This window comes from Pelecanus crispus, chromosome 1 (genome assembly GCF_030463565.1).
Source record: "Pelecanus crispus isolate bPelCri1 chromosome 1, bPelCri1.pri, whole genome shotgun sequence".
Taxonomy (NCBI): Eukaryota; Metazoa; Chordata; class Aves; order Pelecaniformes; family Pelecanidae; genus Pelecanus; species Pelecanus crispus.
Window position 1 is genome coordinate 182,885,760 of NC_134643.1, and position 16,372 is coordinate 182,902,131.

A 16,372-nucleotide genomic window follows, 5' to 3' on the forward strand; every position below is an offset into this window, starting at 1 on the left:
CCACAACTGGTTTAATTTTCCCTGTTTAATATGGATGATATAAAATACACATTTTTACCAGTGTATTTTTTGCCTATTTGGAATATTTTGGTAAACTGCATAGTTTGTAGAGAAGGAGACAGAAGAAACTGTAAGGCTTTTTTACTAGTTTAGTTAATTTTCCCCACTATTTCTAAGACAGCTGTTCATATTTGTACGCCCACCTTTCAGTAAATTTAATTTCACATTTGTCATTTCAATTCTACAGTATACCTGAATCCTTCTGGAGCTGGAAAAGTACCTTAATAAGAAGATTGACCATGAAATAATAGTGAAAATCTTACTTAGATTTTCTAATAAACCTTCAGACAGCTTTACATTTGATTTTCTACTTCCCTGTGGTCTGCAGTCAAAAGACCAAATCTCAAAGAGCTGGCAAAAACAACTGCCGAGTTATGTAGAATTGAAAAGATTATGTTCTGAATAAACTAGAGTTTTGTCCAATAACATAAAATGAAGTGAAGAGTATTCTGAATTTTCTGTTGTTTTTTTTTTTTAATAGTGTTTATTCTATGTTGGTTTAGGCAGATGTGGCTGGACAAGCACAGACAAAGCTGTTTATTTTTACTGTGGCCATTACAACCCTGGAATAGTATTTAATTTGGAAGAGACCTTACAGAGTCTGGTTCACCTCCCCCTGCTGAAAGCAGGGTCAAGTCCAAGGTTAGATTAGGACATTGAGGGTCATACCTAGTTAGTTTTCAAATATCATCACTTGTGGAGATTCCTCGCTTGGCAGCCTGTTCCAGTTTTTGATTATCCTCACTGTCTTTACTAATCCAGCATTCGGCATCTAGGCAAATTTGCTCCATGATCTTCTTGGTGAGGCAAACCAGTCTATAGTTACCCACATCTTCCTTCATGAGGTTGGACGTTACTTTTCTGGCCTTCAGAAACCTCTTGCAATTATCATGATCTGTTAAAGATAGGAGAGAGAGAGGCCTTTCAGTGACATTGTTGAGCTCCCTCAACCATTGCTTCTTGAACGTATCCTCTCTGGTCCCAAGGCCTCGTTTATGTCCTTTTCGCCTAACTGCAGCCTAAGTACATCTTCCTCTATTGTGAGTGATACCCCACAGAGCCTGCCACGAGGCACAAAGACCTGAGAGGCCTGAAAGCAGACCATGCTAAAAAAAAGAAGAAGAAATACTGAGCCAAAGAAAGCTTTATTGAGCAGTGGACAAAAATTTTCCATAGTCTTCCTTTTGCTGCCAAGGTAATTAAAGAAACCCTTCTTTCCCATCATATCCCTTGCTAGCTTCATCTGCATCTGACCTTTGGGCCTCCTAATTCCATTTTTGCATGTTGGGGCAATGTCTCGGTATTTCTCCCAGGTCATTCATCCCTGCTTTCATCTTCTGTGTACTCCCTTTTTGCATTTTACTTCAATCAGAAGTCACTTCTGATGTCCAGGGTTGTAATTTGCTGTCATTTTATTAACTTCTCTCAGGATCCATTGTCTTAAATTCCATTGTCTCATGGTCACTGCAGCCAAGTTTGTCATCAGATTTCACAGGCTGGTTTTTTTTTTCCGGATTTGTCAGGAGCAGATCCAGCAACGTACCGCCTCTAATTAAAAGTTTTTTACAAAGTAGGCTAGATAATATTTACTTTGCATTCCTGAGAACATATAAAAAGCCTGCTTGCAGAGGGCAATGTATGATCAGTATTTGTGGAGTTTATAAATTCGATACTTCATGATAGGTAGAAGTTTGGTGGAACATTCCCTGTGCAAAGTTTATAAAAACTTATCCTAGAGAAAATGAACCCTCATTTTAAAATCTAATTAAAACATATTACAAGCTGTACCTCATACTGAATATGTTACATATTAATGAATACAAACTACTCAAAATTATTGCCTAACAAATAATGGGTTTCACATATTTTCTCTTCTTTTTAATAGAATAAGTTAAGAAAATGCAATAGATTTAATATGCTACAATATAATATGATAAGAATCACTTTTAGAAAACCAGGGCAAAACTTTCTACATTTTTCAATAAAAAGTATGAAAGTGATATTTTTCTTCATTTTCCTCTGATCTAGAACAAATCAAAACAAAACAATAGTGTAAAAACCAAGCACAGAAAAATGTGTTATGTAATAACGTAGTCTCAATGTATCTGTTTCCATAAAAATAAAACTTCACTTAAGAAATGCCAGTATATTGCATCTAATGAAGTGAAAGATGCCAAAAATAGCTATGCTGCCATTAGTTCTTGTGCATCTCACCAGACCCGTCCACAGTTCATAATCTCTTTGTCATTTCATTCCTGATAGTACTTGCTCTTTTTTCCCCTCTTCTCCAATCACATATCTTGATTATGTCTTTTGATGATCTGCTTAAATAACTTTTTCTGTAGACAAGAAGTTATTGCTGTGCCATAAGATCTCTAAAACCTGATACTTTTATAGGGAAAATGTCAGGAAAGCTCTGGTCATAGCCTGAAAGGTGCCAAGTTAATTTTTGCTGTTGGTGGTGTTTTTTGGTTTTAGGTTGCAGGGTTTTTTTTAAATTTTTATTTCTCCCCCAGAATGGGAAAAAGTCAAATCAGAAGGGAGAGCATAAAACATCATCACTGAGCAATAGTTGCCCACTTGGAGGTACCATGCCAAACTCTCAATCTTATTATAGCCACTTTTCACTCTTTGGGTGACTCAAACAGCTTTAAAGTTATAATGTGCTTAAGCTTTTTGTTGGCTCCTGAACATTGTTTTTGTGTAATCTAATCTTCCACTAAACACGTTACAGGTGTAATCTTTCAAATGAAGGAATAGCAAAAGGAAGTACAAACCAACCAAGTATTGTAATTGTATTGATGAACAAGCAACCAAAAAGGATACTGAGAAAGTAGGAAGACTGCTGTTACAGCCATTTCAGAGGGGTAAAGTAGCTGACATTTAAAGGAATTTAAAAAACTAACTAAACCTCAATTTTTTTTGTTATATTGCTATAATATGTATAGATAACAATCAAATGTAAAAATGTAAAATACCTTAAAGAGAGAAAAATGCTAAAATAATAATTTCCCTTCCCTTCAGTTAAGCTGTTGCACTATTAACAGATTATCCTAATTTTAAAATATTGTGAACATGGCATTTGTAGTTTCTCCAGTCACTCTGGAGATGCATGCTATATATATTTTTCTCATTTTCTGTACCTCTCATTTAGAATATAACCTCTTTAAGACAAAAAACATATTGTAGCTTTACCGTGCCTGGAATAGAAGGAGCTTGGGCATTACTATTACAAAACAAACAAGTGAATAAAACCAACCCACTGTAATTGACACTCTGTTCTTCTATCCATGTTACAATCAGCCAAATGCAATTGTATCTAGAAATCTAACTAGTCTGCTCCTAGTAAATCTCATCTGAAGCACAAAAACATGGAAGTAAATGTTATTCAGAACTATAGTGACGTGATCAAAGCAGCAATTACTTCCAAGGTAAAAGAAAATTCTTAATCAAGCAATAATCCCATAGGTCAATGTGAAATTAGATATACATATTTGCCACAAATACTTTGGTTGTTTTGAATGAAAGCAACTCACTTGAATTGCACTGGTTTCAAATACAATACTTGAAATACTATATTCTATAGCTGCTGAATAAAGATCAAAAATGCTGCAAAGAAAACAGCCAAAGTCAATGCAAATGATAGACAGACCTTTAAAATTTGCACTGGAGTGTTCATTAAAACTTGCAGTCAGGATTGTGTAAATGTTATGGGCAGCTCTAAACTCAGACTAAGGTTTAAGCCGTAAGTTAGATTTTGACTGGGAATGTGAACAAAGCAATACAGGAACTCAGTGTTGGAGTTTAAAAAAAAAAAAAAAAAAGCATAGAATTTACCTATCCCTATTCAATAAATATAAAAAGCTCCCATATAACAGAAACTGAATTACAATAAACCAGACACTTCAATACAAACTGAAAATGAAAAAAATATAGGAGAGTTACATCCTCAACTTCCAATTCTGACTTTCATTGCATTTGATGAAAATCCAATATTGTGAATGAAAAGAAACCAAGAAATCTACTTTTGTTGTTGTTGTTGTTTTAATATTGTCAAGTAAGTCAGTAAGTTTGCAGATGACACCAAGTTGGGTGGGAGTGTCGATCTGCTGGAGGGTAGGATGGCCCTGCAGAGGGACCTGGACAGGCTGGACTGATGGGCCGAGGCCGACTGTATGAGGTTTAACAAGGCCAAGTGCTGGGTCCTGCACTTGGGTCACAACAACCCCATGCAATGCTACAGGCTTGGGGAAGAGTGGGTGGAAAGCTGCCTTGTGGAAAAGGACCTGGGGGTGCTGGTTGACAGCCAGCTGAACACGAGCCAGCAGTGTGCCCAGGTGGCCAAGAAGGCCAACAGCATCCTGGCTTGTATCAGGAACAGTGTGGCCAGCAGGAGCAGGGAGGTGATTGTCCCCCTGTACTCAGAGCTGGTGAGGCCGCACCTGGAATACTGTGTCCAGTTTTGGGCCCCTCACTACAAGAAAGACATTGAGGTGCTGGAGCGTGTTCAGAGAAGGGCAACGAAGCTGGTGAAGGGTCTGGAGCACAGGCCTTATGAGGAGCGGCTGAGGGAACTGGGGTTGTTTAGCCTGGAGAAGAGGAGGCTGAGGGAAGACCTTATTGCTCTCTACAACTACCTGAAAGGAGGTTGTAGTGAGGTGGATGTTGGTCTCTTCTCCCAAGTTACAAGCGATAAGACAAGAGAAAATGGCCTCAAGCTGTGCCAGGGGAGGTTTAGATTGGATATTAGGAGAAATTTCTTCACGGAAAGGGTAGTCAAGCATTGGAACAGGCTGCCTAGAGAGGTGGTGGAGTCACCATCCCTGGAGGTGTTCAAAAAATGTGTAGACATGGCACTTTGGGACATGGTTTAGTAGGCATGGTGGTGTTGGGTTGATGATTGGACTGATGATCTTAGAGGTCCTTTCCAACCTGAATGATTCATACTTTTACTTCCATTCAAAACCAATCCATCCACCAAGCCAGGAAACATGAAATTAATTATTACTCTACCTTTAATTGGTTTAGTGGAGGACTTGGTAGTGTTTGGTTAATGGTTGGACTGGATGATCTTAAAGGTCTTTTCCAACCTAAACGATTCTATGATTCTGTGATTCTATAAGTACAGCTGAGTTTATAAGGAGAAATTTGAGTTCTTTATTTGCTGTTTTCACTTAATTTCAAAGAAACATAGGCGTTTGTGTTCTTTCCAACACTGAAGATAATGGTCAGGGGGGATTCTTGCCATGATGAAGAAGGTAGCACATAATAAGTAGAAAATTACCACTTACTTAGAAAACAAATCAATTCTTTAGTATGGCTACTTAAATCTTTCTACAAGTGTTTGGATGAAAAGTGAAAACTTTTTCAACACAAAATTTAAATTTTCATCATAAATACGGAAATTAAACTGAAGCCTTTTTAGGATGGTCAGCTCTAAAGTAGTACAGCTTTTATTTGCTATCTTCTATGAGAAGCTGCTAGAAGCTTCCCCTATGTCCAGTAAAGCCAGTGCCAGCTGGCTCCAAGATGGACCTGCCTCTGGCCAAGGCCAAGGCCAAGCCGAAGCCCATCAGCAATGGTGGTAGTGCCTTTGTGATAACATTTTTGAGAAGGGGGAAAAAAACCTCATGTGGAAAAGCAGCCAGAAGAGTAGCTTGAGAATATGTGAGAGAAAAAACTCTGCAGACACCAAGATCAGTGAAGAAGGAGGGGGAGGAGGTCCTCCAGGTGCCAGAGCAGAGATTCCCCTTCAGCCCATGGTGAAGACCATGGTGAGGCAGGCTGTGCCCATGCAGCCCATGGAGGTTAACGGAGGAGTAGAGATCCACCTGCAGCCTGGGGAGGACCCCATGCCAGAGCAGGTGGATGCACCCAAAGGTGGCTGTGACCCCGTGGGAAGCCCACGCTGGAGCAAGCTCCTGGCAGGACCTGTGACCCTGTGGAGAGGAGGCCATGGTGGAGCAAGTTTTCTGGCAGAACTTGTGACCCCGTGGGGGACCCATGCTGGAGCAGTCTGCTCCTGAAGGACTGCACCCCATGGCAGGGACTTATACTGGAGCAGTTCATGAAGAACTGTAGCCCATGGGAAGGACTCGGGTTGGAGAAGTTTGTGGAGGACTGTCTCCTGTGGGAGGAACCCCATGCTGGAGCAGGGGAAGACTGTGAGAAGGAAAGAGTGGCAAAGACAATGTCTGATGAACTGACCACAACCCCCATTCACTGTCCTCCTATGCTGTTTGGTGGGATAAGGTGGAGAAAATTGTGGGTGAAGTTGAGCCTGGGAAGAAAGGAGGGGTGAAGGGAAGGTGTTTTAAGATTTGGTTTTATTTCTCATTACCCTGCTCTGCTTTCATTGGCAATAAATTAAACTAATTTCCCCAAGTTGAGTCTGTTTTGCCTGTGACAGTAATTGGTGAGTGATGTCCTTGTCCTTATCTGGACTCATGAGCCATTTGGGTTTGGGGTTTTGTGGTTTTTTTTTTTTTTTTTTCCTCCTCCTGTCTCCCTGAGGATTGGGCGTGATAGAAGTGGCTTGGTGGGCACCTGGTGTCCAGCCAGGGTCAACCCACCACAGATCCTGATAAATTTAATAAAACTCTTTCAACAGACTGTAATATATGTTCCCCTTTTTTAGCTCTCTAAGGAGAGGGGCCATCCTTTTCAATGTCTTTTGAGTGCTACTATGGACAGGTGAGTTTAAGAAAAAAACGGTATCAATAAAATGAAAAAAAAATTAATAGAGGAAGTTAAGCTGAAAAGAGAGATGAAAGGATAAAGAACCAGGTAGAGAAGAAAAGACAGTTTAAAAGCAGGGAGTGAAAGAAGCAGAATGCACAGTATGCAGTCCTAAGACTCAGCTCGTTTTCTTGCATTAGTCAGTAACAGATGCTTGTGGAAAGCACACAGTATAAGCAGTACAGCTGCCCTGTATTCACTCCCAGATATCTGTAATTAGGGTTTGAGGAACTCCCTGAGGCAAACATTGCATCTAAACTGTGGTGTTTAACACAAACTACTGTCCACGAGTTTAAAAACAAATTATTGAAGTAATATGGTTGGGGCAGAAGAACAACAACAAAAATTCCTGCTATCAGAGGGAAAACAGCAAGGCAATTTAGGTAAGCTTTTGATAGTAAACTTGACTGATTACTTTTTTTTTTTTTTAAGAAGGAACAGTAGATAAAGAATATTTCCTGATACTGAGAATGAGATTAATAGTTTCAAAGGAATTTCTGTGTCCTCCACGAGGAACTCTTCTGGCTTTATTTGTACTGTTTTCAGACATAAAAGATCTTAAGTTCACACAACTGAGTATGTACCAGTTAAAGATTTTGCACATGCAGAAATGGGCCTTGCGTTTTGAATATAATTTCTGAGAATTTGAAGTTGGTTATTGAGTTGAGTTTTGGTTTTGATATGGCCATGTGTCTAATCTTATTGTAATCAATGGAGTTTTATATCTTGTTACCTAAACACCTGTGTCTGATTGTGGTGTGTTGACTTTGGCTGGCTGCCAGGTGCCCACCAAGCTGCTCTATCACTCCCCCCTCCTCAGCAGGACAAGGGGAGAAAATAAGATGGAAAAGTTCATGGGTCAAGATAAGGACAGGGAGGTCACTCACCAGTTACCATTACAAGTAAAACAGACTTGACTTGGGGGAAATTAACTTAATGTAATGCCAGCTAATAACAGAGTAGGATAATTAGAAATAAAACCAAAACTAAAAACGCCTTCCCCCCCACCCCTTCTTTCTTTTCAGGCTCAGCTTCACTCCCAACTCTTCTACCTCCTCCACCCAAGTGGCACAGGAGGACAGGGAATGGGTATTGTGGTCAGTTCATCACACATTATCTCTCCTGCTCCTTCCTTCTCATGCTCGTCCCCAACTCCAGCACAGGATCTCTCCCACAGGAGACAGCCCTTCACTAGCTTCTCCAGCATGGGTCTTTCCCATGGGCTATAGTTCTTCACAAACAGCTCCAGCGTGGGTCCTTTCCATGGGGTGCAGTCCTTCAGGAACGGACTGCTCCAGTGTGGTTCCCTGTGGGCCACAGGTCATGCCAGCAAACCTGCGCCTGCGTGGGCTCCTCTCCATGGGCCACAGCTCCTGTCAGGAGCCTGCTCCAGTGCTGGCTCTGTAACTTTCTTCAGGGCACATTCACCTGCTGTAGCATGGGATCTTCCACAGGCTTCAGGGTGGATATCTGCTTTTCCATGGTTTCTCAAGGGCTGCAGGGGGACAGCCTGCTTCAGAATGGGTTTCCCCAGGGCTCAATTTTAGGGCCAGTGCTCTTTAATGTTTTCATAAATGATCTGGATGCAGGAATCAAATGTACATTAAGTAAGTTTGATGGTGATAATACATTATGAGGAGCTACCTCCCTTGAGGGTAGAGAGGCCTTACAGAGAGATCTGCATAGACTAGAGAGCTGGGAAATCACCAACCATATGAAATTTAATGACAGCAAGCAGCAGATTCTGTAATTGCGTTGGGGTAATCCTGGTTATACATACAAATTGGGGGACGAGAAGCTGGAGAGTAGCACCATGGAAAGAGATCTGGGGGTTTCGGTTGATGGCAAGTTGAAAGCGAGTCAACAATGTGCCCTGGCAGCCAAAAGTGTCAACCTGTCCTGGGGTGCATCAAGCACAGCATAGCTAGGCAGTTGAGGGTGGTGGTTGTCCCACTCTGCACTGCACTGGTGCAGCCCTACCTCAAGTACTGTGTGCAGTTTTGGGTGCCTCAATATAAGAAGGACATCAAACTGTTAGAGTGTGTCCAGGGAGGGCAGTGGAGGGGGATGTGCAGATCTCCTCTCTCTGGTGACCAGCAACAGGACACAAAGAAATGGAATGAAGCTGTGTCAGGGGAAGTTCAGGTTGGACATTAGGAAAAGGTTCTTTACTGAGAGGGTGGTCAGTAACTGGAACAGGCTCCCTAGGGAAGTGTTCACAGCACCAAGCCTGTCAGAATTCAAGGAGCATCTGAACAATGCTCTTAGTCATATGGTTTAGTTTTAGGTAGTCCTGTGAGGAGCAGGGAGTTGGACGCGATGATCCTGATGGGTCCCTTCCAACTTGAGATATTTCATTATTCTATTAAACCAGAGTACTAATGTTATTACTTTGTGGGGTGGAAGTAGGTGCAGTAACTGAAATGAACTTTGAAGGGTAGAAGAAACAAGCATGAGATGTCTTAGGAAGAAGGTAAAAAGCAATGTTCGGCTGCCTAGTCTCTCCTGAGATGCCTTGGAGTACCCTGCCTGGCTTTCATCATGTGGTCCAGAAGGGTGCAAGGTTTTCATAGGTCTGCACCAGGCCTATGTTGATGAATCAGATAGTCCAAAATCTCTGAAACTGGCACTGGATATCTAGGTTTAGAGGACTGATTCCCCTTTGAAATTGAACGGTTTAAAAAAAAAAAAAAAGGAAAAAAGTAAGGGAGACTAAATGATAGACAATGTAAAAATAAAACAAGAAAACAAACAAAACCAGGTAGATGACAGAATGACAAAGGAGGCCATACAAGAATAACTTGGGTCAGCAAGACCTGACAGCTCACTGTCAAAAAAGAGGTTGAAGATCACAGACAAGGATTTGACCAAACTGAGCTCAATGGAGGAATGAGTTGTGAAGATAAATTAATAATGATGCTGTATTGTATCATTTGGTACAAAGGAGTTCTAGAATAAAAGAAAAGGATGACAAATAGACCTTAAAAACATTTAGATACTTTAGCAGTCACTTAGTCTAATAACTTCATAGGTCTATCTCTGTACTTTCATCAAACCTAATCTCTGTGCTTGTGACATTTCTCCTGATAGTTCAAAGGAGCTAAAATTGAACTTTTACTTCTCCTGCAAGCTTTTTTCCCCTTTTCCTTGTGGTGTTACAGTGAATAAATAAAATCATTAAGCCTGCGAATAGAGGATCACAGTTGACTGTGTTGTCTTTCTACATTCAAATATGTATGCTGTGTCTGAATATGTGTTTTTTCTTCTGGAGAAAAATGTTGAGCTCTGGTTTGTATTTGCATCATAATGGATCTTCATCAGCTTTTATCTTCATCACTGTGATATTTTGCCTCTCCTGCCCATTCCCAAATGTTGAGAAGTTGCTTGGATTCATATTTCTGTCTTCTGGGGTTTTTTTCATCTTTCTGCTGGTTCAGAACAACATAGAGTACAAAATACTGGCTGCAATAGCAGATATCTTCAAAACTGACACAAGGACACAAACTGACACTGGCAAAATGTTTTGGACAATGGACTTTGTTATCAAGTCTGGCAGCTGTGATATGTGCATTACTTGCATTCTCTGGAAAAAACTAAAGCTATGGTATTCATTGTGTGTTTAGTGCAAACGATGCTGTCAGATTTGTGTAACATTTCTTAAAAAGATTGTGGCAACTTAAGAGATGTAATGACATGTAAAATTTTGTTTCAGTTTGTACTGTGGAAGAGATAAGGAGCCACTTACTGTATTTACACTTAAATGTCTGGGAGACAGTGAAAGAATTAAAAGAAAATGAAACAAAGAAAGTAGAGAATATAAACTCAAAAGGCATGGTCCTCAGGGCAAAGAGGGAACATCACTTAGTGTAGCCTACTGGTGCCACTTATATTTGTAGCTATGTACTGTATAAGAGATGAAAATGGAAGAAAAATATGTTTGAGTACAGACAAAAAGGAAACATTCTTGTTTCAGGCTTAATCAATTCTCTTCAAAATTCCATCTGCCTGTGTATGGGTTTGGGGAGGCTTTTTGGTTTCTTGTTTGGATAATAATAGTAATATGTAGTTGTTCTACACAAAATTGCCTTTACAAAGAGGTTAGTTTATAAATATTATTCAGATGGTCAGGGAAAAAAAAAGGTTTATCATGTAGTTCTGTTCCGTTTTTTTCCAACATGAGATAAGCACACAGGACAGACTGTTAATATTAACAGTTACAATGGGAAGTATGAGACAGTTCTCATTAATGTGAATTTCTAATATGTTAATGAGCTAATCTGATGCTGCTGAAATATGAGCAAGATGATTCCACTCTGATAACGGTTCTGAGTGGATGCTGAATCCCAAATTAACTCTAAGATTATCTCCTGTTTGTTAACTGCACAGGAAGAGCTTTCATTTACAAAGACTGGGGGGGAAAAAAGGCACTATTTAGAATTTTGCCACATGATTTTTGGCAGGTTTTTAATCTCTTTTTTTCTCTGTAAAGTACATATTTTTTCAATTTGACAGATACAAATGTCAAAGTGCGCATATATGTATATACTCATATATATGCATTCATAAATATGAAAAGTTAAAAAAAATCTGCAATTTTAAGCTCCAAATTCTCAAAGAAATATAAATTCATTTTCAATGATCAGTGGAATGATTCACACAAAGCATGTTTTTGAGAAGACAGCTGAATGCATGTTGCTATTGAAACTTAATTGCTTTTGTGTGTCGTTCAGATGACTGATACATAATCTGAGCTTTTTGTCACTACTAATTGGGATCTGTTACTCACTTAGAGCCTACAGATACATAGTTTCATCAACTAAAGTAATTCTACAAAGTTAGAACTGACAGTTCATCAATTTTTCTTTCTAACTTTTCTTCAATCTTCAATATTCTCATGGCTTGCAATGGGATAGCATATATTATATATACCACATTTTCTTTCGTGCCCTAAGATAGCACGTTTCCTTTGCCTGTTGACTCTGAAAAGTAAATGATTTCTGCTTTGAAGGAACAAGTAATGACCATGTAGAAAATCGAAGTAGCTGATGGTTTGTTGGCAAGCAAGTCTGAGACTAGAGGAAAACTCAGATTCAGGAAGAAAAGGAGTTGTTCATGAGCAAACCAGAGACAATGGGCAGAAGAAGCAACGATTGGCTGTACGTACTCTTCAATATAGGCAACAGAAAAGAGTAGCAGGTGCTTTATTAATTCCCAGTATTCTTTTACCAAAAGTAGTTTTTGAGTTCCACATCTTGAAACATAGCCAGCATAAACACTTCAACACCCACTGGTGAATTGTGTCTCAGGGTCTTCCAAACCAGAGGTGGTACCTGCCTACTATTGAATATATTGCACATCCCCTGAATATATTGTTGTTCCATAGAGATTGAGCACAATTTTGGTTTTGAGAAGAGGATAAACAAAATGTGAACCCCAGAGAGACTGCAAAAAGGAACATGGACACTGTTTTAACCTAATTGTTATTGTGTTGCCACTTTGGGAATTCCTGAAAATGTCTCTGATCCTCAAGTTAGTCAATGGTATGACAATGGATGCTCTAATCCACAAGAGAAGGAGGGAAAACAGTCTATGAACAATGCCTGTTGGTACAAACTAAAGGAAAAGCTTTCAATGTTTAAGTGGTCAATGGAATTTTTTTGTTCTCTTCCTAGAGACAAGATACACAACATGATCCTATGATTAGAGAATCTTGTTAGCATGTTATGGAGAAGAATAATTTATGCTATATCTTGCGGCTTTCTTTACATACTTAGAAATTCAGAAGATGGAGGCAGTTATAGCAGTAACAAGCCCAAATTAGCATTTCAGTGTCCTGACGGCAAAGGAAGAAAGGTGGATGGTAAAGAATTCTACATTTGAAATGCTGACTAGATGACAGGTGGAGGTAGAAGGTACATATAGTGGCAAATTCTTCAATAGAGAACGGGTATTGGGTATTTAATGTTGATCTTAAGTAAAGTGAAATAGTCTAAAGAAAATTAACATACTAAGAAAAATAAAATGAAAATGTTGCAAAACAAATAAATTACCATTAATAAAACATAGAATGGAGTTTTTGATAAGCAGAATTGCTCAAGGTACCAGTAGCTTTTACAGCAAACACTCTTTTTGGGTTTTTGCACAGTCCATTAGGGAGTACAGAGCAAGATTTGTGTTTGTGCCGTATTGCTGAACCTGAGTTGAAAATGACACCACTTCCTACTTCATGTGTATTAAACCCAACTGTAATACTGTGTGTGGGAAAGACTGAGTGAAAAAAAAGGGAAGGACATGGCATACTGATTCAGAATTATGGACAACATAACATGGAAGTGGGTGATCCCAATTAGCTACAGATCAGAATTCTGACATAGGAGATAACAATATAAAGCTGGCAGGCAATATTTGGTCTCAGAAAAAGTTATTGGTGTCTGGACATCATTTTTTCTAAGGATCTTTGGTACTGATCAGGAAATAGTCTGTGTCCTAGATTAGATTTACTGTTAGCTATGTTTTTTCTGAGGCTCTTATAGCTTTTTCTGTACTTGATAAGCTGGTGGGGGAGAGTACCACAGTCATCAGGACTTTTGTAATCCAAAACAGTCGATCTGTTCCACAGCTTGCTGCTTTGGTGTATTTTACTCACAAAAGATGGCAGTCTTGATTGTACTGCCAAAATTGTTCTGTAAGTGACAGCCATTTTCTGCTTCCTTTTTTTCCTGAAATTTTTTCAAGTGCATGCATGGATATACCTTAGTATATGTTGTGCAAGCCCTAAAATTTAGGAAATCATGAAGCCTTCTCTATACATACAATAAATGTTTGCCTGCTGTAAGAAGAGCTGTAGAGCACCACTATCAGTAAAGACACACAGTGCCAGCTGGTGTCCTCTACAGAACAACAAATCACACTTAAAACCAATTAATGTTCAGCTCCTATATGAACCAGGATAATAAGTGTGGAAAAAAGTTGTGTCATGCCTATGAGTTTTCAGTCCAAGTAACATTTGATGTTCTACTCAGTTGGCAGTAAAATATTGTTAGAGCTTGCTTAAAGAATATAAGTGATCAAGGTTTCTTTCTTTTGTTTGCTTCTTTTAATTACTAAATGCGCCAAAAATGTTAAGGGAATTCTGTATCAAAGGTGTATGTGAAAACAGTTGTGAAAATTCCAAGGAAAATATAAATAATAAAAGAAAATAAAATCTGTTAATCATAGGATAAAGAAGTCGCAACAGGAATCTGTTATATTCTATATTATAAAAGAAACCAGAAATATATCAGCTGAATTTAGTTGTAGTAAAGGTAGAGAAGTCCGTTAATCTACAGAAGATCTTTCTGGGTCCACAAACTCATTTTTACCCATGAGTTACCTGCTACCATTCTCAAGGATGAAAGAGTTTATTATGTATTCTCACTGCCAGATCAGTAGTTGAAAAAAGGTGACATCCTGAGACACCTGACCTTTCTTGATGAATAGGTCAACATGTCTTTAAACCAAGATTTAGAGCTGTTTCTGAGCTACAAAAAAAGAAGATCATTACAAATTAATTGATCCCTTTGATTTCTCACTTTTAATTTCTATCTCAACACTAGAACACAATTACAAAAAGTGTCACCTTTCGGAATTAAGTGTAATTAGCAAGTTCCTTTCACTTCAATTCAGCCTGTGAAGCACTTCCCAAGGTAAAAGTTTGTGTCTTGAAATCAGTTCACTTTTTTGTTATATTCAGTTGATGAAATAGGTGATTCATTATTTCTATTAACTATTGCTTAACATAAGCAACTTTAAAAAAATCCTCTTTCTTTATCACTCAGTTCAAAAACTTGTCTTGCTTGTTTAGGTGAGCTGCTACTTCACAGAACCTTTGTGCTCACTTAAGCCATCTTCTTTAACAGGTGGTGCAAAGCAGTAGGGATAAACCTGTAAGTAAATGGGTAGTGCTGAGGACCTGACATCTGTATTATATATTTTTCAGGGTTTTTCACTTTGCACTGGATCTTGTCTGGTCCTGTAGACTGAATGTTCATTTGCAGCTGGAATGCATTAGATAGCTTCTTTGAATTTCCTCACCCCAGAATAATCCATGAGACAAATTGTGGAAAAATCACAGATTTTTGTAGAAGTTTATGAAAGAGATGTAATTCTTCTGTTATTTGTTTTCTGTCCTCCCTCTTTTGTTATCTTTGAGTTGAGTGTACATATACAAGAAGATTATGTAAAAAATAATGTCTGAACATAAATCATAGAAATTACAAATATAAGATACTAGTGTTTACACATATTTCAATTGATCATTAACTGCTGTATTACAATTTCTGTTAGTTAATTTGTCCATTGGTTTTGATGCAGCAAAGGGTTTTGGCTTTGCTTTTAGCAAATGACCAAGTTGAAGACTCATAGTTGAATTTAAATGGTGGTTAATAAATCTGAAGCAACAGCTGATGCGGAATGCTCTCATATGGAAATCTGAATCACAGACCTAAATTACATCTCTGCTAGCTCTGAGAGATTGTATCTCATAGAAAATCATCAATTTGTTGTGCTTTTTCCTTTTTGCTGTGACTTTTTTTTTTAAAATCAAGCATCTAATAACAGTGAATCAAATCACTTATAAATAAATGGTCAGAAAAAGTGTTTGAAGAAGGGTTATAATATTTTTAGTTATCCACAGTTGTACGGTTATCTTGGTTGACTAAATGCACACTTGTGATACTCAGTTGAGGTAATAAATAAACAAACATGAAGTAAATGTTCCTTGGTGGTGAAAAAATAAACAAACAAATAATATATTAGGAGTCTCTGAAGGTAGCAACAAAGTATATTTCTAAATTCATCTTTTTGTAGCCATCTATTTTTTTTATTAATTGCATGAATATAAATGTGAACTGTTTGTGAATTAGGATCTTTACTTATAAAGTTCACGATTGCTAGAGTTGAACACAACGTGAGAAATGATAAAACTACTACACCTAATTAGTCATTGTCCATCATTAGAGTCAGAATAAAGATCATATATATGTTCTCAAGCTGCCCTACTTGCAGGTAAAATATAGTAGCTTAAAGCACTGTAAAATTATGAAGCCAATTCAGACTGTCATATTTTACTTAGCTATTGGGATGAGCTAAGAGAGCAAAAGCAATCAATTACCACACTGGCTGATAAGTGGTAACTTGTTATTCTTCAGTATCTTTTTTTTTTTTTTTTTTCCTTGCACAAAATAGTTAACTAGATACAAATGGCTACATATTTTCTCTTGGTTTCCAAGTTCTTCTGTTGTGATTCTTGTGTCTTTTATCAATGTGTTTATATATTATGTTTTCAAATTAAGCCAGAAATTTGTCCATCCTTTATGGAAGCATGTGGTACACTATTTATAGGTGTACCACATTTCTAGCTCAAGATCATCTGTGAATATTCACTCCTAACAAAATCATAATATTACTGGAGATGGTATTTAGAAGAATGCCTTAGCCTAAGGCCCCAGCAAAAACAATCAGACCTGGTACTTGCTGCAGTTTTGATTTATCTAAATCAGATCCCCAAACAAGCCATGCACATTTTGTAAGAATT

General features: G+C 38.4%; 1 protein-coding gene across 2 annotated transcripts in view; it reads left to right on the forward strand.

The window, feature by feature from the left end:
* Positions 1-16,372, forward strand: part of KLHL1 (kelch like family member 1) — a 267,853-nt gene that overhangs the window by 75,665 nt on the left and 175,816 nt on the right. The gene's annotated exons all lie outside the window — the stretch shown is intronic.